The following is a 27,716-nucleotide window of genomic DNA, read 5'->3' as shown; positions in this document are numbered from 1 at the left end:
ATCAACAGGACGTTACCCTTCCTACAGGGGAGGAGAGAGAGAGAGAGAGAGTTGGTTAGTTCAGCCTTCAGCTGGTCTCATCAACAGGACGTTACCCTTCCTACAGGGGGAGGAGGGAGAGAGAGAGAGAGAGAGTTGGTTAGTTCAGCCTTCAGCTGGTCTCATCAACAGGACGTTACCCTTCCTACAGGGGAGGAGGGAGAAGAGAGAGAGAGAGAGTTGGTTAGTTCAGCCTTCAGCTGGTCTCATCAACAGGACGTTACCCTTCCTAGTTGGTTAGTTCCTTCTGGTCTCATCAACAGCCTACAGGGGAGTGGGACAGCTTCAACACTCTATATCACTGATCTGAATGAGAACGGCAGTCTTAGAAAAATCTGCCACCAACAGAACGTGGCTTACAACAATCCCCAATAAGGAAGCACAGTTATTGAAGTCCAACAATCCCCAATAAGGAAGCACAGTTATTAAAGTCCAACAATCCCCAATAAGGAAGCACAGTTATTAAAGTCCAACAATCCCCCAATAAGGAAGCACAGTTATTAAAGTCCAACAATCCCCCAATAAGGAAGCACAGTTATTAAAGTCCAACAATCCCCAATAAGGAAGCACAGTTATTAAAGTCCAACAATCCCCAATAAGGAAGCACAGTTATTAAAGTCCAACAATCCCCAATAAGGAAGCACAGTTATTAAAGTCCAACAATCCCCAATAAGGAAGCACAGTTATTAAAGTCCAACAATCCCCAATAAGGAAGCACAGTTATTAAAGTCCAACAATCCCCCAATAAGGAAGCACAGTTATTGAAGTCCAACAATCCCCCAATAAGGAAGCACAGTTATTAAAGTCCAACAATCCCCAATAAGGAAGCAGTTATTAAAGTCCAACAACAATAAGGAAGCACAGTTATTAAAGTCCAACAATCCCCAATAAGGAAGCACAGTTATTAAAGTCCAACAATCCCCCAATAAGGAAGCACAGTTATTAAGGTCCAACAATCCCCAATAAGGAAGCACAGTTATTAAAGTCTAACAATCCCCCAATAAGGAAGCACAGTTATTAAAGTCCAACAATCCCCAATAAGGAAGCACAGTTATTAAAGTCCAACAATCCCCAATAAGGAAGCACAGTTATTAAAGTCCAACAATCCCCCAATAAGGAAGCACAGTTATTAAAGTCTAACAATCCCCAATAAGGAAGCACAGTTATTAAAGTCCAACAATCCCCCAATAAGGAAGCACAGTTATTAAAGTCCAACAATCCCCAATAAGGAAGCACAGTTATTAAAGTCCAACAATCCCCAATAAGGAAGCACAGTTATTAAAGTCCAACAATCCCCAATAAGGAAGCACAGTTATTAAAGTCCAACAATCCCCAATAAGGAAGCACAGTTATTAAAGTCCCCAATAAGGAAGCACAGTTATTAAAGTCCAACAATCCCCAATAAGGAAGCACAGTTATTAAAGTCCAACAATCCCCCAATAAGGAAGCACAGTTATTAAAGTCCAACAATCCCCCAATAAGGAAGCACAGTTATTAAAGTCCAACAATCCCCAATAAGGAAGCACAGTTATTAAAGTCTAACAATGGAGCAGCTATCAAAACTTGGACTGTACCATTCAGTGAACCTCTCAGGGTTAACTTAGAATGGAGTGTTGTTGGACTGTACCATTCAGTGAAGAGAATTGGGTTGTTGAGTATAAAAGGTTATATTTTTGACCGTACAATTCTATGAACAGATCAATAAGGGGTTGTTGAGTGTGATGGCTACGATGCGTGCCCCCTGGGAGGGAGGGTTGGACCAGGTGGTCCTGACGATCTTCTCCATCTGGGACAGAACACGGGCCAGGTTGTCTTTATCCTGGGCCACTACCGTCAGGTTACCAACACGCCATCTGGAGGAGGAAGGAACAAAATGGAGGATTAGCGTCAGAGAGGGTGTTTGACTGGCTGAGCGTTTGTGAGACAGAGATTAAAAATGTAAGCAAAAACTGTGGCCATTGGAACACAGCAGCAGACTGTGTGTGTGTGTGTGTGTGTGTGTGTTACATGTTGGTGTCTATGTATAATATATGCCATTTAACAGACATTTTTATCCATTTTACGTATGGGTGGTCCCGGGAATTGAACCCACTATCCTGGCGTTATTAAAGCACCATGCTCTACCACCGGAGACACAGAGGACAACGATGCACGCGTCTGTCCATAGACTCACTATAGAGGCCAAAGTTCTTGGAGAAGGACTGGGCACAGAGCAGCTCAAATCCTTCAGAGACAAAGTAGCGGATGGCCCAGGCATCTTTATCCAGACTGCCTGATGCAAAACCCTGGTAGGCTGAGTCAAAGAACACAAACAGCTTCCTCCTCTGAAGGAGAAGGGACACAGAGAGAGAGAGGAGGGAGGGAGAAGGGACACAGAGAGAGAGAGAGGAGGGAGGGAGAAGGGACACAGAGAGAGAGAGAGGAGGGAGGGAGAAGGGACACAGAGAGAGAGAGAGGAGGGAGGGAGAAGGGACACAGAGAGAGAGAGAGGAGGGAGGGAGAAGGGACACAGAGAGAGAGAGAGGAGGGAGGGAGGAAGGGACACAGAGAGAGAGAGAGGAGGGAGGGAGAAGGACACAGAGAGAGAGAGAGAGAGGAGGGAGGGAGAAAGAGAGAGAGAGAGGAGGGAGGAGAAGGGACACAGAGAGAGAGAGAGGAGGGAGGGAGAAGGGACACAGAGAGAGAGAGGAGGGAGAGGGAGAAGGGACACAGAGAGAGAGAGAGGAGGGAGGGAGAAGGGACACAGAGAAGAGAGGGAATAAGAGAAGACACAGAGATTGAAGTCCAGAGGAGGGAGGGAGAAGGGACACAGGAAGAGAGAGAGAGGAGGGAGGGAGAAGGGACACAGAGAGAGAGGAGAAGAGAGAGGAGGGAGGGAGAAGGGACACAGAGAGAGAGAGAGAGGAGGGAGGGAGAAGGGACACAGAGAGAGAGAGGAGGGAGGGAGAAGGGACAGAGAGAGAGAGGAGGGAGGGAGAAGGGACACAGAGAGAGAGGAGGGAGGGAGAAGGGACACAGAGAGAGAGAGAGGAGGGAGGGAGAAGGGACACAGAGAGAGAGAGAGGAGGGAGGGAGAAGGGACACAGAGAGAGAGAGAGGAGAGAGGAGGGAGAAGGGACACAGAGAGAGAGAGGAGGGGAGGGAGAAGGGACACAGAAAGAGAGAGAGGGAGGGAGAAGGGACACAGTCTAGAAAGAGAGAGAGGGAGGGAGAAGGGACACAGAGAGAGAGGAGGGAGGGAGGGAAGGGACACAGAGAGAGAGAGAGGAGAGGAGGGGGAGAAGGGACACAGAGAGAGGAGGAGGGAGGGAGAAGGGACACAGAGAGACAGAGAGAGGGAGGGAGAAGGGACACAGAGAGAGAGAGGAGGGAGGGAGAAGGGACACAGAGAGAGAGGAGGCAGGGAGAAGGGACACAGAGAGAGAGAGAGGAGGAGGAGGGACACAGAGAGAGGGAGGAGGGAGGGAGAAGGGACACAGAGAGAGAGAGGAGGGAGGGAGAAGGGACACAGAGAGAGAGAGAGAGAGAGAGGAGGGAGGGAGAAGGGACACAGAGAGAGAGAGAGGAGGGAGGGAGAAGGGACACAGAGAGAGAGAGAGGAGGGAGGGAGAAGGGACACAGAGAGAGAGAGAGGAGGGAGGGAGAAGGGACACAGAGAGAGAGAGAGGAGGGAGGGAGAAGGGACACAGAGAGAGAGAGAGGAGGGAGGGAGAAGGGACACAGAGAGAGAGGAGGGAGGGAGAAGGGACACAGAGAGAGAGAGGAGGGAGGGAGAAGGGACACAGAGAGGGAGGAGGGAGAAGGGACACAGAGAGAGGAGGGAGGGAGAAGGGACACAGAGAGAGGAGGGAGGGAGAAGGGACACAGAGAGAGGAGGCAGGAGAAGGGAGAAGGGACACAGAGAGAGGAGGGAGGGAGAAGGGACACAGAGAGAGGAGGGAGGGAGAAGGGACAGAGAGAGGAGGGAGGGAGAAGGGACACAGAGAGAGGAGGGAGGGAGAAGGGAGAAGGGACAGAGATTAACACAGAGAGAGAGAGGGAGGGAGAAGGGACACAGAGAGAGAGAGGAGGGAGGGAGAAGGGACACACAGAGAGAGAGGAGGGAGGGAGAAGGGACACAGAGAGAGAGAGGAGGGAGGGAGAAGGGACACAGAGAGAGAGAGGAGGGAGGGAGAAGGGACACAGAGAGAGAGAGGAGGGAGGGAGAAGGGACACAGAGAGAGAGAGGAGGGAGGGAGAAGGGACACAGAGAGAGAGAGGAGGGAGGGAGAAGGGACACAGAGAGAGAGAGGAGGGAGGGAGAAGGGACACAGAGAGAGAGAGGAGGGAGGGAGAAGGGACACAGAGAGAGAGAGGAGGGAGGGAGAAGGGACACAGAGAGAGGAGGGAGGGAGAAGGGACACAGAGGAGAGAGAGGAGAGGAGGGAGGGAGAAGGGACACAGAGAGAGGAGGGAGGAGGGAGAAGGGACACAGAGAGAGAGGAGGGAGGGAGAAGGGACACACAGAGAGAGGAGGGAGGGAGAAGGGACACAGAGAGAGAGAGGAGGGAGGGAGGGAGAAGGGACACAGAGAGAGAGAGAGGAGGGAGGGAGAAGGGACACAGAGAGAGAGAGGAGGGAGGGGGAGAAGGGACACAGAGAGAGAGAGAGGAGGGAGGGAGAAGGGACACAGAGAGGGAGGAGGGAGGGAGGGAAGGGACAGAGAGAGAGAGAGAGAGAGGGAGGGAGGGAGAAGGGACACAGAGAGAGAGAGAGGAGGGAGGGAGGGAGAAGGGACACAGAGAGAGAGAGAGGAAGGGAGGGAGAAGGGACACAGAGAGAGGAGAGGAGGGAGGGAGAAGGGACACAGAGAGAGAGAGAGGAGGGAGGGAGAAGGGACACAGAGAGAGAGAGAGGAGGGAGGGAGAAGGGACACAGAGAGAGAGGGAGAGGAGGGAGGGAGAAGGGACACAGAGAGAGAGGGAGAGAGGAGGGACACAGGGAGAAGGGAGGGACAGAGAGAGAGAGAGACACAGAGAGAGAGGAGGGAGGGAGAGGGAGGGAGAAGGGACACAGAGAGAGAGAGAGGAGGGAGGGAGAAGGGACACAGAGAGAGAGAGGGAGGAGAGGGAGAAGGGACAGGGAGAAGGGAGAGAGAGAGGAGGGAGGGAGAAGGGACACAGAGAGAGAGGGAGGAGGGGGAGGGAGAAGGGACACATGAGAGAGAGAGGGAGGGAGAAGGGACACAGAGAGAGAGAGGAGGGAGGGAGAAGGGACACAGAGAGTTGAGGGGACAGGAGAAGGGACACAAGAGAGAGAGGAGGGAGGGAGAAGGGACACAGAGAGAGAGAGGAGGGAGGGAGAAGGGACACAGAGAGAGAGAGGAGGGAGGGAGAAGGGACACAGAGAGAGAGGAGGGAGGAGAAGGGACACAGAGAGAGAGAGGAGGGAGGGAGAAGGGACACAGAAGAGAGGAGGGAGGGAGAAGGGACAGAGAGAGGAGGGAGGAGAGGGACACAGAGAGAGGAGGGAGGGAGAAGGGACACAGAGAGAGAGAGGAGGGAGGGAGAAGGGACACAGAGAGAGAGAGGAGGGAGGGAGAAGGGACAAAGAGAGAGGAGGGAGGGAGAAGGGACACAGAGAGAGAGAGGAGGGAGGGAGAAGGGAGACAGAGAGAGAGGAGGGAGGGAGAAGGGACACAGTTTGAGACACAGAGGAGGGAGGGAGAAGGGACACAGAGAGAGAGGAGGGAGGGAGAAGGGACACAGAAAGGGAGAGGAGGGAGGGAGAAGGGACACAGAGAGAGAGGAGGGAGGGAGAAGGGACACAGAGAGAGAGGAGGGAGGGAGAAACACAGAGAGAGAGGAGGGAGGGAGAAGGGACACAGAGAGAGGAGGGAGGGAGAAGGGACACAGAGAGAGAGGAGGGAGGGAGAAGGGACACAGAGAGAGAGGAGGGAGGGAGGGAAGGGACACAGAGAGAGAGGAGGCAGGGAGAAGGGACACAGAGAGAGGAGGCAGGGAGAAGGGACACAGAGAGAGGAGGGAGGGAGAAGGGACACAGAGAGAGGAGGGAGGGAGAAGGGACACAGAGAGAGGAGGCAGGAGAGGGAACACAGAGAGAGGAGGGAGGGAGAATCACAGAGAGAGGAGGGAGGGAGAAGGGCCACAGAGAGATCCTCCCTACCCCTCCCTCAGAGAGAGGAGGGAGGAGAAGGGCCACAGAGAGAGGAGGGAGGAGAAGGGCCACCCCCAAAGGGAGAATGAACACAGAGAGAGGAGGGAGGAGAAGGGACACAGAGAGAGAGGAGGGAGGATAATGAACACAGAGAGGACCCTCTCAGGGACACAGAGAGAGAGGAGGGAGGGAGAAGGGACTCCATCCAGGAGGGAGGGAGAAGGGACACAGAGAGAGGAGGGAGAAGGGGAGAAGGGACACAGAGAGAGGAGGGAGGGAGAAGGGACACAGAGAGAGGAGGGAGGGAGAAGGGACACAGAGAGAGGAGGGAGGGAGAAGGGACACAGAGAGAGGAGGGAGGCCTCCCATCCACAGAGAGAGGAGGGAGGGAGAAGGGACACAGAGAGAGGAGGGAGGGAGAAGGGACACAGAGAGAGGAGGGAGGGAGAAGGGACACAGAGAGAGGAGGGAGGGAGAAGGGACACAGAGAGAGGAGGGAGGGAGAAGGGACACAGAGAGAGGAGGGAGGGAGAAGGGACACAGAGAGAGGAGGGAGGGAGAAGGGACACAGAGAGAGGAGGGAGGGAGAAGGGACACAGAGAGAGGAGGGAGGGAGAAGGGACACAGAGAGAGGAGGGAGGGAGAAGGGACACAGAGAGAGGAGGGAGGGAGAAGGGACACAGAGAGAGGAGGGAGGGAGAAGGGACACAGAGAGAGGAGGGAGGGAGAAGGGACACAGAGAGAGGAGGGAGGAGAAGGGACACAGAGAGAGACACAGGAGGGAGGAGAAGGGACACAGAGAGAGGAGGGAGAAGGGAAAAGAGAGAATTGAATTGAGAGGGAAGAAAGGAAAAACAAAACGTTAACCCCAAATATAAATGAGCCTGATTGATAATGGTTGGGATTATGAGACGTCTGTTCTCCTGGGGATTATTCATTAGTCTCAGACTGTCGTCCAGAACAGAAACAATTTCATCCAAATGGAAAACCTTTTCCATTGAAAACTAGAGTTTGTATTGAACAGACTCAGGTAGGTCCCTACCCGTTTGGTTCCGTTTGGTTCCTAGTGAATACCCTCCTGCTCCCTCCCCTGTCTCACCTTCATGACCATCAGAGATCGTCTTCCATTCGTCAGGTGTGGGGTCTGTCCCCGTGGGGTTGTGGGCACAGGCATGGAGCACAAAGATAGAATGTTCTGGAGCATTCTGACAAAATAACACACACCCACATCATTATCCAGGATTAGGGATGTGCATTTGAAAGAATGTCTCCCTTCATAATCTCATGAAAATGATTTTCCAGGGTGTTATCCCTCCCTACTGGTTGTTTTGTCATCCATGAAATGGGGCCCCTGGCAAAACAGTTTGCAGGGTGTTATCAGTCCAGATTACTCATTACCTGTTTTGATACACAACTGAAAACAAAACTGAAATATTAACCGATCTCTATAGCTTCCCTAGACTAAATCCCATGATGTCCTCTAACTCAATCCCTCCAACCCTACCCCTCCCCCCCCCTCCATCCATCCCTACTCCTCCCTCCATCCCTCCCTCCCTCCCTCCATCCCCTCCCCCCTCCCTCCCATCCCTATCCCCCTCCCCATCCCTCCCTCCCTCCCTCCTCATCCATCCCTACCCCCCCTCCCTCCATCCCCTCCCTCCCTCCCTCCCTCCATCCATCCATCCCCTCCCTCCCTCCATCCCTACCCCCTCCCTCCCTCCATCCATCCATCCCTCCATCCATCCCTCCCTCCATCCATCCCCCCTCCATCCCTCCCTCCTCCATCCCTCCATCCCTCCCCTCCCCTCCCTCCCTCCCTCCATCCATCCCTACATCCTCCCTCCATCCACCCCCCTCCCTCCATCCATCCCTACTCCCTCCATCCATCCCATACCCCTCCCCCTCCTCCCATCCCTATCCCCCTCCCTCCCTCCATCCCTACCCCTCCTCCATCCCTACCCCTCCATCCCCCTCTCACCTCCAGGTCATCCATTATACCGGTCACGCCCCAGGCCTTTCTTTTCTCCGTCCCAGTAGTGGTAGGGGCGGATGTCTTTAAACCCAGCATCAGAAAACACTGCATTGTGGTTCTCTATAGGGCGAGAGAAGCAGAAGGAGAAAGAAGGAGAAGAAGAAGATGGTGAGGTGGTGGAGAAGAAGGTATTTGTTCAGTATGTTTGTGCTCTTAAGGGGATGATGGACTCAATAGAAGTAGAATATGTTGATTGGGCTGTGTGTCTGCTGCTGTGTCTCAGTTATCTTGTCGTCTAAACCGTCCTTATTGGCTCTACGGTTAACTTGTCGTCTAAACAGTCCTTATTGGCCCTACGGTTATCTTGTTGTCTAAACAGTCCTTATTGGCTCTACGGTTATCTTGTTGTCTAAGCAGTCCTTATTGGCTCTACGGTTATCTTGTTGTCTAAACAGTCCTTATTGGCTCTACGGTTATCTTGTCGTCTAAACAGTCCTTATTGGCTCTACGGTTATCTTGTTGTCTAAACAGTCCTTATTGGCTCTACGGTTATCTTGTTGTCTAAACAGTCCTTATTGGCTCTACGGTTATCTTGTTGTCTAAACAGTCCTTATTGGCTCTACGGTTATCTTGTTGTCTAAACAGTCCTTATTGGCTCTACGGTTATCTTGTTGTCTAAACAGTCCTTATTGGCTCTACGGTTATCTTGTTGTCTAAACAGTCCTTATTGGCTCTACGGTTATCTTGTTGTCTAAACAGTCCTTATTGGCTCTACGGTTATCTTGTTGTCTAAACAGTCCTTATTGGCTCTACGGTTATCTTGTTGTCTAAACAGTCCTTATTGGCTCTACGGTTATCTTGTTGTCTAAACAGTCCTTATTGGCTCTACGGTTATCTTGTTGTCTAAACAGTCCTTATTGGCTCTACGGTTATCTTGTTGTCTAAACAGTCCTTATTGGCTCTACGGTTATCTTGTTGTCTAAACAGTCCTTATTGGCTCTACGGTTATCTTGTTGTCTAAACAGTCCTTATTGGCTCTACGGTTATCTTGTTGTCTAAACAGTCCTTATTGGCTCTACGGTTATCTTGTTGTCTAAACAGTCCTTATTGGCTCTACGGTTATCTTGTTGTCTAAACAGTCCTTATTGGCTCTACGGTTATCTTGTTGTCTAAACAGTCCTTATTGGCTCTACGGTTATCTTGTTGTCTAAACAGTCCTTATTGGCCCTACGGTTATCTTGTTGTCTAAACAGTCCTTATTGGCCCTACGGTTATCTTGTTGTCTAAACAGTCCTTATTGGCTCTACGGTTATCTTGTTGTCTAAACAGTCCTTATTGGCTCTACGGTTATCTTGTTGTCTAAACAGTCCTTATTGGCTCTACGGTTATCTTGTTGTCTAAACAGTCCTTATTGGCTCTACGGTTATCTTGTTGTCTAAACAGTCCTTATTGGCTCTACGGTTATCTTGTTGTCTAAACAGTCCTTATTGGCTCTACGGTTATCTTGTTGTCTAAACAGTCCTTATTGGCTCTACGGTTATCTTGTTGTCTAAACAGTCCTTATTGGCCCTACGGTTATCTTGTTGTCTAAACAGTCCTTATTGGCTCTACGGTTATCTTGTTGTCTAAACAGTCCTTATTGGCTCTACGGTTATCTTGTTGTCTAAACAGTCCTTATTGGCTCTACGGTTATCTTGTTGTCTAAACAGTCCTTATTGGCTCTACGGTTATCTTGTTGTCTAAAGCAGTCCTTATTGGCTCTACGGAACCCAGGACTCCCTGGCTAAATCAATTCCATGTAAATTAGTTGGTTGTAGCCCTGCCCACTGACCCCAGGTTGGCGCGGAGACGTAGACGGGCGTGGCCGTGTTGTTGGTGCCGTTGTACCAGCGCCTCAAGAACTCCGCCCCGATCCTCAACGCACCGGTACCTCCCAACGCCTGGACCGCTCCCACCTGGAAAGAGAGAGAAAACGTCAACATTTGGGCAGGGCAAGGCAGAAGACTGTGTGTGTTTCCCAGTCCTACTACTCATCCCCCAGGATGTGTGTGTGTTTCTCAGTCCTACTACTCATCCCCCAGGATGTGTGTGTGTTTCCCAGTCCTACTACTCATCCCCCAGGATGTCCCAGTCCTACTACTCATCCCCCAGGATGTGTGTGTGTGTTTCCCAGTCCTACTACTCATCCCCCAGGATGTGTGTGTGTTTCCCAGTCCTACTACTCATCCCCCAGGATGTGTGTGTGTGTTTCCCAGTCCTACTACTCATCCCCCAGGATGTGTGTGTGTTTCCCAGTCCTACTACTCATCCCCCAGGATGTGTGTGTGTGTTTCCCAGTCCTACTACTCATCCCCCAGGATGTGTGTGTGTTTCCCAGTCCTACTACTCATCCCCCAGGATGTGTGTGTGTGTTTGTAAAGTCCTACTACTCATCCCCCAGGATGTGTGTGTGTGTTTCCCAGTCCTACTACTCATCCCCCAGGATGTGTGTGTGTGTTTCCCAGTCCTACTACTCATCCCCCAGGATGTGTGTGTGTGTTTCCCAGTCCTACTACTCATCCCCCAGGATGTGTGTGTGTTTCCCAGTCCTACTACTCATCCCCCAGGATGTGTGTGTGTTTCCCAGTCCTACTACTCATCCCCCAGGATGTGTGTGTGTGTTTCCCAGTCCTACTACTCATCCCCCAGGATGTGTGTGTGTGTTTCCCAGTCCTACTACTCATCCCCCAGGATGTGTGTGTGTTTCCCAGTCCTACTACTCATCCCCCAGGATGTGTGTGTGTGTTTCCCAGTCCTACTACTCATCCCCCAGGATGTGTGTGTGTGTTTCCCAGTCCTACTACTCATCCCCCAGGATGTGTGTGTGTGTTTCCCAGTCCTACTACTCATCCCCCAGGATGTGTGTGTGTGTTTCCCAGTCCTACTACTCATCCCCCAGGATGTGTGTGTGTTTCCCAGTCCTACTACTCATCCCCCAGGATGTGTGTGTGTTTCCCAGTCCTACTACTCATCCCCCAGGATGTGTGTGTGTGTTTCCCAGTCCTACTACTCATCCCCCAGGATGTGTGTGTGTTTCCCAGTCCTACTACTCATCCCCCAGGATGTGTGTGTGTTTCCCAGTCCTACTACTCATCCCCCAGGATGTGTGTGTGTGTTTCCCAGTCCTACTACTCATCCCCCAGGATGTGTGTGTGTTTCCCAGTCCTACTACTCATCCCCCAGGATGTGTGTGTGTTTCCCAGTCCTACTACTCATCCCCCAGGATGTGTGTGTGTTTCCCAGTCCTACTACTCATCCCCCAGGATGTGTGTGTTTCCCAGTCCTACTACTCATCCCCCAGGATGTGTGTGTGTGTTTCCCAGTCCTACTACTCATCCCCCAGGATGTGTGTGTGTTTCCCAGTCCTACTACTCATCCCCCAGGATGTGTGTGTGTTTATGTTGACTTCCACCCCACGATGTAGAATTTGAGTTACAGGAAGTAGAATTTAATTCAGTGCAATTCCAAGAGATTCAACTGAGTCATGGAACGAGTTATATTGAATCTGACAGGTCACACTTCCAGATACCAAATAATACATCACATTTCCCTGGAAACAATGTTCATCAACTCTTTTAACCGTAGTGTCATGTATTGTCATATTATGTCTTGTTCCTGTTCTTTCTCTTCACTCAGTCTCCCTCTGCTGGTCGTATTAGGTTACCTTCTCTTCCTTTCCATCCCCCAGCTGTTCCTCATCTTCTCTAACTACCTCGTTCACCCTTTTCCCACCTGTTCCCTTTTTCCCTCTGATTAGGTCTCTATTTCTCTCTCTGTTCCTGCTTCTGTCTTTGTCAGATTCTCGTTTGAGTTTCTCATGCCAGAACCAAACTATAGTCTTGTTTGCTTCACCCTTGTCCTGTCGGAATCTACCTGTTCTTCTGATGCTACATGTGATCAGGTACCTCTGTCCTCTACGACCCGCGCCTACCCAGAGAGACCAGCAGTCTGTCGCCGCTCACCCAGCTATTATCCTCGGCTGCTAAGAAGGGGACTCTAACCCAGCTACTGTCCTCTGCTGCAAGAAGGGGACTCTTCTGTAATATTCAGAGGGACTTTATTATTCTTTGTTGCCCCTCTGCGGGTTGTCTATTTTGCCATTTTTATACATCTGAAGAGGATCTATGTCTTCCCTGTGATTTGACATTAAAAGACTATCTGTTAAACCGCTTTTGGGTCCTCACTCACGTGCATAACACGTAGTGCTTAGAAGAGCCCATTATATTTCCACCAACCATTTCATTGGCTTCTTTTTGAAGGCCTCAGGTTCAACTTGAGTGTTGAACTAATGCTGGGAAATGTAGTATTTCCCCCATATTTAACTAAATGTAAGTGATTAAATACAATAACTTTGAATATTCACATACAGGTTTTGTTTTCTTTCATCATGCATTTCAAGATTTTGTCCTGAAAATGGATTGTTTTATATGCATGTATATAACAACATGTTTGATGTTTCAGGCACAAGATATATACTTGTACAGACTAGACCCAATGTAGAATAGAAGAGCCATTTGAAATTAATACAATTTCACTCAATTCTATTTCCTTTAAGTAAAAATTGTAATTCTGTATTCTCCTAACAACTTCAATTCAATAATTCTATGGGAATTTATGAGGCATTCTCAATTCAATTCTGCCCAACTCTGGTATGTGTCTATGTATATACATGTGTCCCTCCCTCCTACCTACCCTCCCGTCCTTGATGGCGGGGCTGTCATCTCCCAGGGCCACCTTGGAGGCAGCAGAGCGGAGCTCAGGGAGACCCAGGATGGGAAGATACTCGTGGTTCAGACTGTTGTCCTCCACTATCATCTGCTCTACCTTCTTCACTACGGGCAGGACCCACGGTAGACAGTCATCTGTACGGTAGGCTGAGGAGAGAGAGAGGAGACATTATATACTGTATCTAACTATCTAGACAGGACCCACGGTAGACAGTCATCTGTACGGTAGGCTGAGGAGAGAGAGAGAGAGGAGACATTATATACTGTATCTAACTATCTAGACAGGACCCATGGTAGACAGTCATCTGTACGGTAGGCTGAGGAGAGAGAGAGGAGACATTATATACTGTATCTAACTATCTAGACAGGACCCATGGTAGACAGTCATCTGTACGGTAGGCTGAGGAGAGAGAGAGAGAGGAGACATTATATACTGTATCTAACTATCTAGACAGGACCCACGGTAGACAGTCATCTGTACGGTAGGCTGAGGAGAGAGAGAGAGAGAGGAGACATTATATACTGTATCTAACTATCTAGACAGGACCCACGGTAGACAGTCATCTGTACGGTAGGCTGAGAGAGAGAGACTGTATCCAACTATCTAGACAGAGGAGACATTATATACTGTATCTAACTATCTAGACAGGCTGACAGTCATCTGTATGGTAGGCTGAGGAGAGAGAGAGAGGAGACATTATATACTGTATCTAACTATCTAGACAGGACCCACGGTAGACAGTCATCTGTACGGTAGGCTGAGAGAGAGAGAGAGGAGACATTATATACTGTATCTAACTATCTAGACAGGACCCACGGTAGACAGTCATCTGTACGGTAGGCTGAGAGAGAGAGAGAGAGAGGAGACATTATATACTGTATCTAACTATCTAGACAGGACCCACGGTAGACAGTCATCTGTACGGTAGGCTGAGAGGAGAGAGAGGAGACATTATATACTGTATCTAACTATCTAGACAGGACCCACGGTAGACAGTCATCTGTACGGTAGGCTGAGAGAGAGAGAGAGGAGACATTATATACTGTATCTAACTATCTAGACAGGACCCACGGTAGACAGTCATCTGTACGGTAGGCTGAGAGAGAGAGAGAGAGGAGACATTATATACTGTATCTAACTATCTAGGCAGGACCCACGGTAGACAGTCATCTGTACGGTAGGCTGAGGAGAGAGAGAGAGAGGAGACATATCTGTTATATACTGTATCTAACTATCTAGACAGGACCCACGGTAGACAGTCATCTGTACGGTAGGCTGAGGAGAGAGAGGAGACATTATATACTGTATCTAACTATCTAGACAGGACCCACGGTAGACAGTCATCTGTACGGTAGGCTGAGGAGAGAGAGAGAGAGAGAGAGAGGAGACATTATATACTGTATCTAACTATCTAGACAGGACCCACGGTAGACAGTCATCTGTACGGTAGGCTGAGGAGAGAGAGAGAGGAGACATTATATACTGTATCTAACTATCTAGACAGGACCCACGGTAGACAGTCATCTGTATGGTAGGCTGAGGAGAGAGAGAGGAGACATTATATACGGTATCTAACTATCTAGACAGGACCCACGGTAGACAGTCATCTGTGTGGTAGGGAGGCTGAGAGAGAGAGGAGACATTATATACTGTATCTAACTATCTAGACAGGACCCACGGTAGACAGTCATCTGTACGGTAGGCTGAGGAGAGAGAGAGAGAGAGACATTATATACTGTATCTAACTATCTAGACAGGACCCACGGTAGACAGTCATCTGTACGGTAGGCTGAGAGAGAGAGAGAGAGAGGAGACATTATATACTGTATCTAACTATCTAGACAGGACCCACGGTAGACAGTCATCTGTACGGTAGGCTGAGGAGAGAGAGAGAGAGGAGACATTATATACTGTATCTAACTATCTAGACAGGACCAGACGGTAGACAGTCATCTGTACGGTAGGCTGAGGAGAGAGAGAGGAGACATTATATACTGTATCTAACTATCTAGACAGGACCCACGGTAGACAGTCATCTGTACGGTAGGCTGAGGAGAGAGAGAGAGAGGAGACATTATATACTGTATCTAACTATCTAGACAGGACCCATGGTAGACAGTCATCTGTACGGTAGGCTGAGGAGAGAGAGAGGAGACATTATATACTGTATCTAACTATCTAGACAGGACCCATGGTAGACAGTCATCTGTACGGTAGGCTGAGGAGAGAGAGAGAGAGGAGACATTATATACTGTATCTAACTATCTAGACAGGACCCACGGTAGACAGTCATCTGTACGGTAGGCTGAGGAGAGAGAGAGGAGACATTATATACTGTATCTAACTATCTAGACAGGACCCATGGTAGACAGTCATCTGTACGGTAGGCTGAGGAGAGAGAGAGAGAGAGGAGACATTATATACTGTATCTAACTATCTAGACAGGACCCACGGTAGACAGTCATCTGTACGGTAGGCTGAGAGAGAGAGAGAGGAGACATTATATACTGTATCTAACTATCTAGACAGGACCCACGGTAGACAGTCATCTGTACGGTAGGCTGAGAGAGAGAGAGAGAGGAGACATTATATACTGTATCTAACTATCTAGACAGGACCCACGGTAGACAGTCATCTGTACGGTAGGCTGAGGAGAGAGAGAGACATTATATACTGTATCTAACTATCTAGACAGGACCCACGGTAGACAGTCATCTGTACGGTAGGCTGAGGAGAGAGAGAGAGGAGACAGGAGTTATATACTGTATCTAACTATCTAGACAGGACCCACGGTAGACAGTCATCTGTACGGTAGGCTGAGGAGAGAGAGGAGACATTATATACTGTATCCAACTATCTAGACAGGACCCACGGTAGACAGTCATCTATACAGCATCTGTACACCATCTGTACACAGGGCTCCAGAGTGGCCCAGCGGCCTAAGGCACTGCATCTCAGTGCTAGAGGAGAGAGACTACAGACCCTGGTTACTGTATTCCAGGCTGTATCAAAAAGGGACATGATTGGGAGTACCATCTGTACACAGCGGCACACAACTGGCCCAGCGGCCTAAGTCACCCGGGTTTCAGTTTGGCATCACTCATCCCATTTACAGGAAATAACAATAACAATTTGTACCTTAACTGGCCCTTGCCCAGTTAAAAATAAAAATGTTTTATAATACACACTGTACATGTCTGTCAGCCTGCCTGCGTGGGCAGGACCAATAGCAGGCACCAGGCAGTCATTTACTGTAGGCTGGTGAGACAAACAAGCATTACAGAGTACAATAGCCTAGTTATAATGAGCCTATTTAAAAATGTTAATGGTTGATACCAAAACAACCTTTCATAATGACCACTAGCAGGCTGCAACACAGCCATAGTGCAGCAGAATGTTCACTTCATGCAGTCTGCTGTCACACCCTGCTCTGCTGGAGGTCACCCTGGCCTGAAGAAGTGTGTGTGTGTGTGTGTGTGTGTGTGTGCACAATCCGTGTGTGTGACGTGTGCTGTGTACGTCTAAGGAAAGCCTTTCAATGTCTCTCCTTTCCTGTCCAGGCCGTGTGCTCTACCGTAGAGGGCGTACAGCCGTTGATATTCAGTTACCAAAGTTCACAACAAATAGCTAGACTAGCTGGCTGGCCTACACCAGGCCCTGGTCTAGCAGGTGAAACTACAGACATGTGCCTAGCTGGCTGGCCTACACCAGGCCCTGGTCTAGTCTAATGAAACTACAGACATGTAGCCTAGCTGGCTGGCCTACACCAGGCCCTGGTCTAGTCTAAGGGGAAACTACAGACATGTAGCCTAGCTGGCTGGCCTACACCAGGCCCTGGTCTAGTCTAAGGGAAACTACAGACATGTAGGCCTAGCTGGCTGGCCTACACCAGGCCCTGGTCTAGTCTAAGGGGAAACTACAGACATGTAGCCTAGCTGGCTGGCCTACACCAGGCCCTGGTCTAGTCTAAGGGGAAACTACAGACATGTAGCCTAGCTGGCTGGCCTACACCAGGCCCTGGTCTAGTCTAAGGGGAAACTACAGACATGTAGCCTAGCTGGCTGGCCTACACCAGGCCCTGGTCTAGTCTAAGGGGAAACTACAGACATGTAGCCTAGCTGGCTGGCCTACACCAGGCCCTGGTCTAGTCTAAGGGGAAACTACAGACATGTAGCCTAGCTGGCTGGCCTACACCAGGCCCTGGTCTAGTCTAAGGGGAAACTACAGACATGTAGACTAGCTGGCTGGCCTACACCAGGCCCTGGTCTAGTCTAAGGGGAAACTACAGACATGTAGCCTAGCTGGCTGGCCTACACCAGGCCCTGGTCTAGTCTAAGGGGAAACTACAGACATGTAGGCTAGCTGGCTGGCCTACACCAGGCCCTGGTCTAGTCTAAGGGGAAACTACAGACATGTAGCCTAGCTGGCTGGCCTACACCAGGCCCTGGTCTAGTCTAAGGGGAAACTACAGACATGTAGCCTAGCTGGCTGGCCTACACCAGGCCCTGGTCTAGTCTAAGGGGAAACTACAGACATGTAGACTAGCTGGCTGGCCTACACCAGGCCCTGGTCTAGTCTAAGGGGAAACTACAGACATGTAGGCTCGCGGGTTAGAAGCTAATTTTCTTTGTTGTTTTTCCCCCTTCCTGCAGTTCATTAATACCAAATACTGATTCATCAAGGTCACAAAACAAGCCCAACTAGATGTTTTATAACAGTTCCTCAACACACCCTGTTTCTACGAGAATAAGTCTCTCACTGCCAACAACAACCAGTCAATATTTTCCCAGTCCTGTGTGGTGTTATGAGGCACTTGGCTCTGGGTTCTGTAGCTACTACCGAGGGAGTACGACCGGAAGTGACTTTTCTTGGCAGGTTGAGCTAACCCCATCCATTTCCCTAGCAGGTTGAGCTAACCCCATCCATTTCCCTAGCAGGTTGAGCTAACCCCATCCATTTCCCTAGCAGGTTGAGCTAACCCCATCCCTTTTCCCTAGCAGGTTGAGCTAACCCCATCCCTTTTCCCGAGCAGGTTGAGCTAACCCCATCCATTTCCCTAGCAGGTTGAGCTAACCCCATCCCATTTGAGCTAACCCCATCCCCCTAGCAGGTTGAGCTAACCCCATCCCATTTCCCTAGCAGGTTGAGCTAACCCCATCCATTTCCCTAGCAGGTTGAGCTAACCCCATCCCATTTCCCTAGCAGGTTGAGCTAACCCCATCCCATTTCCCTAGCAGGTTGAGCTAACCCCATCCATTTCCCTAGCAGGTTGAGCTAACCCCATCCCTTTTCCCTAGCAGGTTGAGCTAACCCCATCCCTTTTCCTAGCAGGTTGAGCTAACCCCATCCCTTTTCCCTAGCAGGTTGAGCTAACCCCATCCCTTTTCCCTAGCAGGTTGAGCTAACCCCATCCATTTTCCTAGCAGGTTGAGCTAACCCCATCCCTTTTCCCTAGCAGGTTGAGCTAACCCCATCCCTTTTCCTAGCAGGTTGAGCTAACCCCATCCCTTTTCCTAGCAGGTTGAGCTAACCCCATCCCAGGTTTAACCCCATAGCAGGTTGAGCTAACCCCATCCCTTTTCCTAGCAGGTTGAGCTAACCCCATCCCTTTCCCTAGCAGGTTGAGCTAACCCCATCCCTTTCCCTAGCAGGTTGAGCTAACCCCATCCCTTTCCCTAGCAGGTTGAGCTAACCCCATCCTTTCCCTAGCAGGTTGAGCTAACCCCATCCCTTTTCCCTAGCAGGTTGAGCTAACCCCATCCCTTTCCCTAGCAGGTTGAGCTAACCCCCCCATCCCTTTCCCCTAGCAGGTTGAGCTAACCCCATCCCTTTCCCTAGCAGGTTGAGCTAACCCCATCCCTTTTCCCTAGCAGGTTGAGCTAACCCCATCCATTTCCCTAGCAGGTTGAGCTAACCCCATCCCTTTTCCCTAGCAGGTTGAGCTAACCCCATCCCATTTCCCTAGCAGGTTGAGCTAACCCCATCCCATTTCCCTAGCAGGTTGAGCTAACCCCATCCCTTTTCCCTAGCAGGTTGAGCTAACCCCATCCCTTTCCCTAGCAGGTTGAGCTAACCCCATCCATTTCCCTAGCAGGTTGAGCTAACCCCATCCCTTTTCCCTAGCAGGTTGAGCTAACCCCATCCCTTTCCCTAGCAGGTTGAGCTAACCCCATCCCTTTCCCTAGCAGGTTGAGCTAACCCCATCCCTTTTCCTAGCAGGTTGAGCTAACCCCATCCCTTTCCCTAGCAGGTTGGCTAACCCCATCCCTTTCCCTAGCAGGCTGAGCTAACCCCATCCCTTTCCCTAGCAGGTTGAGCTAACCCCATCCCATTTCCTAGCAGGTTGAGCTAACCCCATCCCTTTCCTAGCAGGTTGAGCTAACCCCATCCCTTTCCCTAGCAGGTTGAGCTAACCCCATCCCTTTCCCTAGCAGGTTGAGCTAACCCCATCCCTTTCCCTAGCAGGTTGAGCTAACCCCATCCCTTTTCCCTAGCAGGTTGAGCTAACCCCATCCCTTTTCCTAGCAGGTTGAGCTAAATCCCCCATCCCTTTTCCTAGCAGGTTGAGCTAACCCCATCCCTTTTCCTAGCAGGTTGAGCTAACCCCATCCCTTTTCCTAACCTTAACCTAAGTCTTGTAACCGGCCACATACATTTTCCCACCCTGCTGAGTAAATTCTCCTTACCTGCTATGAAAAAGTCACTTCCCTTCATAGCTGTACTCCTAGGTTCCCCAACTGGCCGAATTTGGCCCGCGGCTCCAAATGATTTTGGAAATCTGTTCCAAAGTATTCCCACTCACAACATGTGATCATATGAAAATATGTGATTATGTTCTAGTCAAATATTATATCTGTTTGGGCTTCTTGCCGTAAATTTGCTGTCATCAAATGACCATCGGCTCAAGAAAAACAGTGGTCCCGGTGTAGAATCTAGTCCATGAGTCCTGCTGTTCTCCCTCTAGTCAGAACCATTGTTCACCTGTCTGTGTCTGTCGTTGTGAATTTAACAGAGCGTGGTTTGGGGAACAGGTTGAAACAGTGAGTGAGAAGATACAATCATGTATTCCCTACAGCCTTGGCATTGGAAGACTGATGAATGGAATGGAAGTGATGACAATATAACCTAGTAGTGGAGGCAGTGTGATCTATTCCAAACCCAACACATGCATAACTATCTGTTCTGTACTGCATCCAGCAATCATTTTCTTTCCACCAGCTACAGAGCCCACTGGTTATAGAGATCCAATTCCTAATTCTATGGCAATGGTATTCAGACCTCATCTCCAATGTTTAGGAATGACCACAGACCTAGACCTTTTGGAAGGTGTGTCACCCTACGACTGGTGATAAGTTAACAGTTTATAATACACTTCTATTGCGGACTGCCTGATCTGTTCTGTATGGACCGCACGGGTTCTCGTAGAATCAATCATGAGGTCACATTGCTTTCCAGTGTCCACCAAATGTCAAACTCCAGAATGAACAGCGTTTTATAAATGCTTTCATGATATATACTCGCTAGATGCCCCTGTATTAGCAGAAAACTATGGCTGATATATGCGGCAGTCTAGTTGCACTTCCTGTCAAACTTCGACTAGTCTGTTAGCCTGCATGCTAACGAGGAAGGTCAAAGCCGTGTTAGTTGGCAAGCATTCTAATGTCATGCTACTCAAACTAGTGCCAGTGGTCCAAGCAGTTTACCCGTCTGTGTTGCACATTCTAAACGTAAGTTAGCATAGCTTGTTGGAGTTTCTCTCGCTTACCTCCGACTCCCAAATTCACCTTCTGCGCGTGAGTGTCCTCTCTGAAATCGGCAGTCAGTTTAAAAACGGCCACTGGAGGGGCTTGAGGTACTTCGGCGAATATAGACATGATTATAACGGGTCCCGGTACAGAGGGGAGAGAGTCGTTCTTTATCAGTACCTCGCCGGTAGGCTGCAGCGGTGAGATAGGCGATTGAGCTTCACCTTCAAAGCGCTACAAGGTACCACTGTGAAGCAGGAAAGAATAACTAAGTACTTCCGGGTCAAAATAAAGAGACAGTGCAAAGCCTAAACGGTCAACAATTGTTTTGTGTGTGTTCTCATATCATTTATTGCACTGTACGTTATGTTGTATTGAAAGGGGGGTCCATTTTACTCAGACTTCTAGTTGTGCTTATTCTTTCTGGCGGAACGGAGGTCTACGGGGCAAACTGGAACCAATGTCTGGAACGGGCGTCAACCCAATGACCAATGAGATAGCATGGAATACTGACCGGGACAGCGAGACAGCCAATGAGAGCCAAGCAACTGAAAGGTCAAGGGCTAGTGCCGCTGTATGGCTGTGCACATGGAAATGATTCGGTTGTTTGAATAGGTGATATCAAAGCAACTGGATATCATTTTACATCCTGTATGTTGATATATATTTTAGCTACTGTACTTATCAAACGTATTGTATCTGACATTTTAGGAAAATATCATAATTGTGCCTTTAGTCCCGAGAGCAAATTAGACACTGTCTGCAAGTGACTATACAGGAGATTATGAATAGATTCATAAAGATTCAATTACATCAAAATAAATAGCATCATGAGTAAACATAGTTCTGAATGTTTGATTACGGGCTATTAAACATATGCAATTACTCTTTGCGCCACTAGATGTCAGCCTTAGCTAGCAAAGCAAGATATGCTGTCATTTTATCCCAGGGTTTCCCAACCCTGTCTTTGCATTTAATAAATATGCAGCTCAAAAAATAGTTTGGTGACCAAGAATATTAACGGTTTACTTTGCAAGCTCACCAGCAACGGGGCATGAAGCAACAATAGACCTACTGGTCTTTTGGTATGTACAATTAGCTTGAAATTGATCATTTAATTATGAAGCTTGCATTTGGAATATGTTGTTCAAATTCATTATTACATAATCAAAATGTGTTGTAGACAAAATAAACGGGTTGTCTGGTAGCCTCAATAAGTAGACACAGACTTGTAAGTTGAACAAGTCATTGCATGTATAGATTTTTGTTTACTTGACCTGAAAAATCTTATTACTGAATTCAACTTGACTGGCTCTTAGAATGTACAACTTTATTTATTTATTTTACCTTTATTTAACTAGGCAAGTCAGTTAAGAACAAATTCTTATTTTCAATGATAGCCTAGGAACAGTGGGTTAACTGCCTGTTCAGGGGCAGAACAACAGATTTGTACCTTGTCAGCTCAGGGGTTTGAACTTACAACCTTCCAGTCACTAGTCCAACACTCTAACCACTAGGCTACGCTGCCACCCCTGATATCATTTATATAACTTGACTGACTCTTTGAATGAATAACTTGGAATTGACTGGCTCTTAGAATAAATAACTTGGACTTGACTGGCTCTTAGTATGAATAACTTGGACTTGACTGGCTCTTAGAATGAATAACTTGGACTTGACTGGCTCTTAGAATGAATAACTTGGACTTGACTGGCTCTTAGAATGAATAACTTGGACTTGACTGGCTCTTAGAATGAATAACGTGGAATTGACTGGCTCTTAGAATGAATAACTTGGACTTGACTGGCTCTTAGAATGAATAACTTGGGCTTGACTGGCTCTTAGAATGAATAACTTGGACTTGACTGGCTCTTAGAATGAATAACTTGGGCTTGACTGGCTCTTAGAATGAATAACTTGGACTTGACTGGCTCTTAGAATGAATAACTTGGACTTGACTGGCTCTTAGAATGAATAACTTGGACTTGACTGGCTCTTAGAATTTGGAATAAATTGACTTGACTCTTAGAATAAATAACTTGGACTTGACTGGCTCTTAGAATGAATAACTTGGACTTGACTGGCTCTTAGAATGAATAATACATTTGACTGGCTCTTAGAATGAATCCCAACATTTGACTGGACTCTTAGAATGAATAACATTTGACTGGCTCTTAGAATGAATAACTTGGACTTGACTGGCTCTTAGAATGAATAACTTGGGCTTGACTGGCTCTTAGAATGAATAACTTGGACTTGACTGGCTCTTAGAATGAATAACTTGGACTTGACTGGCTCTTAGAATGAATAACTTGGGCTTGACTGGCTCTTAGAATGAATAACTTGGGCTTGACTGGCTCTTAGAATGAATAACTTGGACTTGACTGGCTCTGAGAATGAATAACTTGGACTTGACTGGCTCTTAGAATTACATTTACATTTAAGTCATTTAGCAGACGCTCTTATCCAGAGCGACTTACAAATTGGTGCATTCACCTTATGACATCCAGTGGAACAGCCACTTTACAATAGTGCATCTAAACCTTTTAAGGGGGGTGAGAAGGATTACTTATCCTATCCTAGGTATTCCTTAAAGAGGTGGGGTTTCAGGTGTCTCCGGAAGGTGGTGATTGACTCCGCTGTCCTGGCGTCGTGAGGGAGTTTGTTCCACCATTGGGGGCCAGAGCAGCGAACAGTTTTGACTGGGCTGAGCGGGAACTGTACTTCCTCAGTGGTAGGGAGGCGAGCAGGCCAGAGGTGGATGAACGCAGTGCCCTTGTTTGGGTGTAGGGCCTGATCAGAGCCTGGAGGTACTGAGGTGCCGTTCCCTCACAGCTCCGTGAGGCAAGCACCATGGTCTTGTAGCGGATGCGAGCTTCAACTGGAAGCCAGTGGAGAGAGCGGAGGAGCGGGGTGACGTGAGAGAACTTGGGAAGGTTGAACACCAGACGGGCTGCGGCGTTCTGGATGAGTTGTAGGGGTTTAATGGCACAGGCAGGGAATAACTTGGAATTGACTGGCTCTTAGAATGAATAACTTGGACTTGACTGGCTCTTAGAATGAATAACTTGGAATTGACTGGCTCTTAGAATGAATAACTCTACACATCCACTCCCATACATTTATACTGACTCTACACATCCACTCCCATACATTTATACTGACTCTACACATCCACTACCATACATTTATACTGACTCTACACATCCACTCCCATACATTTATACTGACTCTACACATCCACTACCATACATTTATACTGACTCTACACATCCACTCCCATACATTTATACTGACTCTACACATCCACTCCCATACATTTATACTGACTCTACACATCCACTCCCATACATTTATACTGACTCTACACATCCACTCCCATACATTTATACTGACTCTACACACCCACTACCATACATTTATACTGACTCTACACATCCACTCCCATACATTTATACTGACTCTACACATCCACTCCCATACATTTATACTGACTCTACACATCCACTCCCATACATTTATACTGACTCTACACATCCACTACCATACATTTATACTGACTCTACACATCCACTCCCATACATTTATACTGACTCTACACATCCACTCCCATACATTTATACTGACTCTACACATCCACTCCCATACATTTATACTGACTCTACACATCCACTCCCATACATTTATACTGACTCTACACATCCACTCCCATACATTTATACTGACTCTACACATCCACTCCCATACATTTATACTGACTCTACACATCCACTCCCATACATTTATACTGACTCTACACATCCACTCCCATACATTTATACTGACTCTACACATCCACTCCCATACATTTATACTGACTCTACACATCCACTCCCATACATTTATACTGACTCTACACATCCACTCCCATACATTTATACTGACTCTACACATCCACTCCCATACATTTATACTGACTCTACACATCCACTCCCATACATTTATACTGACTCTACACATCCACTCCCATACATTTATACTGACTCTACACATCCACTCCCATACATTTATACTGACTCTACACATCCACTCCCATACATTTATACTGACTCTACACATCCACTCCCATACATTTATACTGACTCTACACATCCACTCCCATACATTTATACTGACTCTACACATCCACTCCCATACATTTATACTGACTCTACACATCCACTCCCATACATTTATACTGACTCTACACATCCACTCCCATACATTTATACTGACTCTACACATCCACTCCCATACATTTATACTGACTCTACACATCCACTCCCATACATTTATACTGACTCTACACATCCACTCCCATACATTTATACTGACTCTACACATCCACTCCCATACATTTATACTGACTCTACACATCCACTCCCATACATTTATACTGACTCTACACATCCACTCCCATACATTTATACTGACTCTACACATCCACTCCCATACATTTATACTGACTCTACACATCCACTCCCATACATTTATACTGACTCTACACATCCACTCCCATACATTTATACTGACTCTCCACACATCCACTCCCATACATTTATACTGACTCTACACATCCACTCCCATACATTTATACTGACTCTACACATCCACTCCCATACATTTATACTGACTCTACACATCCACTCCCATACATTTATACTGACTCTACACATCCACTCCCATACATTTATACTGACTCTACACATCCACTCCCATACATTTATACTGACTCTACACATCCACTCCCATACATTTATACTGACTCTACACATCCACTCCCATACATTTATACTGACTCTACACATCCACTCCCATACATTTATACTGACTCTACACATCCACTCCCATACATTTATACTGACTCTACACATCCACTCCCATACATTTATACTGACTCTACACATCCACTCCCATACATTTATACTGACTCTACACATCCACTCCCATACATTTATACTGACTCTACACATCCACTCCCATACATTTATACTGACTCTACACATCCACTCCCATACATTTATACTGACTCTACACATCCACTCCCATACATTTATACTGACTCTACACATCCACTCCCATACATTTATACTGACTCTACACATCCACTCCCATACATTTATACTGACTCTACACATCCACTCCCATACATTTATACTGACTCCATACATTTATACTGACTCTACACATCCACTCCCATACATTTATACTGACTCTACACATCCACTCCCATACATTTATACTGACTCTACACATCCACTCCCATACATTTATACTGACTCTACACATCCACTCCCATACATTTATACTGACTCTACACATCCACTCCCATACATTTATACTGACTCTACACATCCACTCCCATACATTTATACTGACTCTACACATCCACTCCCATACATTTATACTGACTCTACACATCCACTCCCATACATTTATACTGACTCTACACATCCACTACCATACATTTATACTGACTCTACACATCCACTCCCATACATTTATACTGACTCTACACATCCACTCCCATACATTTATACTGACTCTACACATCCACTCCCATACATTTATACTGACTCTACACATCCACTCCCATACATTTATACTGACTCTACACATCCACTCCCATACATTTATACTGACTCTACACATCCACTACCATACATTTATACTCTCATACATTTATACTCTCATACATTTATACTGACTCTACACATCCACTCCCATACATTTATACTGACTCTACACATCCACTCCCATACATTTATACTGACTCTACACATCCACTCCCATACATTTATACTGACTCTACACATCCACTCCCATACATTTATACTGACTCTACACATCCACTCCCATACATTTATACTGACTCTACACATCCACTACCATACATTTATACTGACTCTACACATCCACTTTATACATTTATACTGACTCTACACATCCACTCCCATACATTTATACTGACTCTACACATCCACTCCCATACATTTATACTGACTCTACACATCCACTACCATACATTTATACTGACTCTACACATCCACTCCCATACATTTATACTGACTCTACACATCCACTCCCATACATTTATACTGACTCTACACATCCACTCCCATACATTTATACTGACTCTACACATCCACTCCCATACATTTATACTGACTCTACACATCCACTCCCATACATTTATACTGACTCTACACATCCACTACCATACATTTATACTCTCATACATTTATACTCTCATACATTTATACTGACTCTACACATCCACTACCATATAAGCTGCTGCTACTCTGTTTATCATATATCCTGATGCCTCGTCCCCTTACCCCTATACATACCTACCCCATCACTTTAGTATCCCCTACCTACATCACTTTCACTTCCCCTTACCCCTACATACATACCTACCTACATCACTTTAGTATCCCCTTACCCCTATACATACCTACCTACATCACTTTAGCTGTACTCCCTGTCCCCTATACATACCCCTACATACCTACCTACATCACTTTAGTATCCCCTTACCCCTATACATACCTACCTCTTCACTTTAGTATCCCTTACATACATACCTTACATCTCTTTAGTATCCCCTTTCCCCCATCTTACATCCTTTAGTATCCCTCTTTTATCCCCCTTCACTGTACTTGTGCATGTGACATTAAAACTTAAAACTTGTTTCCCTCTTAGTGGTCTTCATGTCAACATGCAGGTGTGCTGCATCTCTTCCTCTCTTTCCCCCCCTCTCCTTTACTCTTCCTCTCTTTCTCCCCCCCTCTCCTTTACTCTTCCTCTCTTTCTCCCCCCCTCTCCTTTACTCTTCCTCTCTTTCCCCCTCTCTCTCCTTTACTCTTCCTCTCTTTTCCCCTCTCCTTTCTCTTTTCTCTTCCTCTTTTCTTCCTCTCTTTCTCCCTCTCTCCTTTACTCTTCCTCTCTTTTCCCCTCTCTCTCCTTTACTCTTCCTCTCTTTCCCCCCCCCTCTCTCCTTTACTCTTCCTCTCTTC

General features: G+C 47.5%; 1 long non-coding RNA gene and 1 pseudogene across 2 annotated transcripts; both read right to left on the bottom strand.

Moving 5' to 3' along the window:
* Nucleotides 1-1,726: 1,726 nt before the first annotated feature.
* LOC118375597 (aspartate aminotransferase, cytoplasmic-like) lies at nucleotides 1,727-21,031 on the bottom strand (annotated as a pseudogene).
* A 5,752-nt stretch (nucleotides 21,032-26,783) lies between these two features.
* On the bottom strand, nucleotides 26,784-27,248 carry LOC127932410 (uncharacterized). Of its 2 annotated transcripts, none has more exons than XR_008145163.1 (2): nucleotides 27,209-27,248; nucleotides 26,784-27,047 (listed from the first exon to the last, which is right to left on the bottom strand). It is a non-coding gene; the product is annotated as an uncharacterized LOC127932410 (long non-coding RNA). The 2 variants fall into 2 exon arrangements; XR_008145164.1 differs by lacking the exon at nucleotides 27,209-27,248 and adding an exon at nucleotides 27,114-27,153.
* Nucleotides 27,249-27,716: the final 468 nt, after the last annotated feature.

This window comes from Oncorhynchus keta, chromosome 10 (genome assembly GCF_023373465.1).
Source record: "Oncorhynchus keta strain PuntledgeMale-10-30-2019 chromosome 10, Oket_V2, whole genome shotgun sequence".
Lineage (NCBI taxonomy): Eukaryota > Metazoa > Chordata > Actinopteri > Salmoniformes > Salmonidae > Oncorhynchus > Oncorhynchus keta.
The sequence above is the reverse complement of the archived record's forward strand: the minus strand, read 5'-3'. Positions and strand labels throughout refer to the sequence as shown.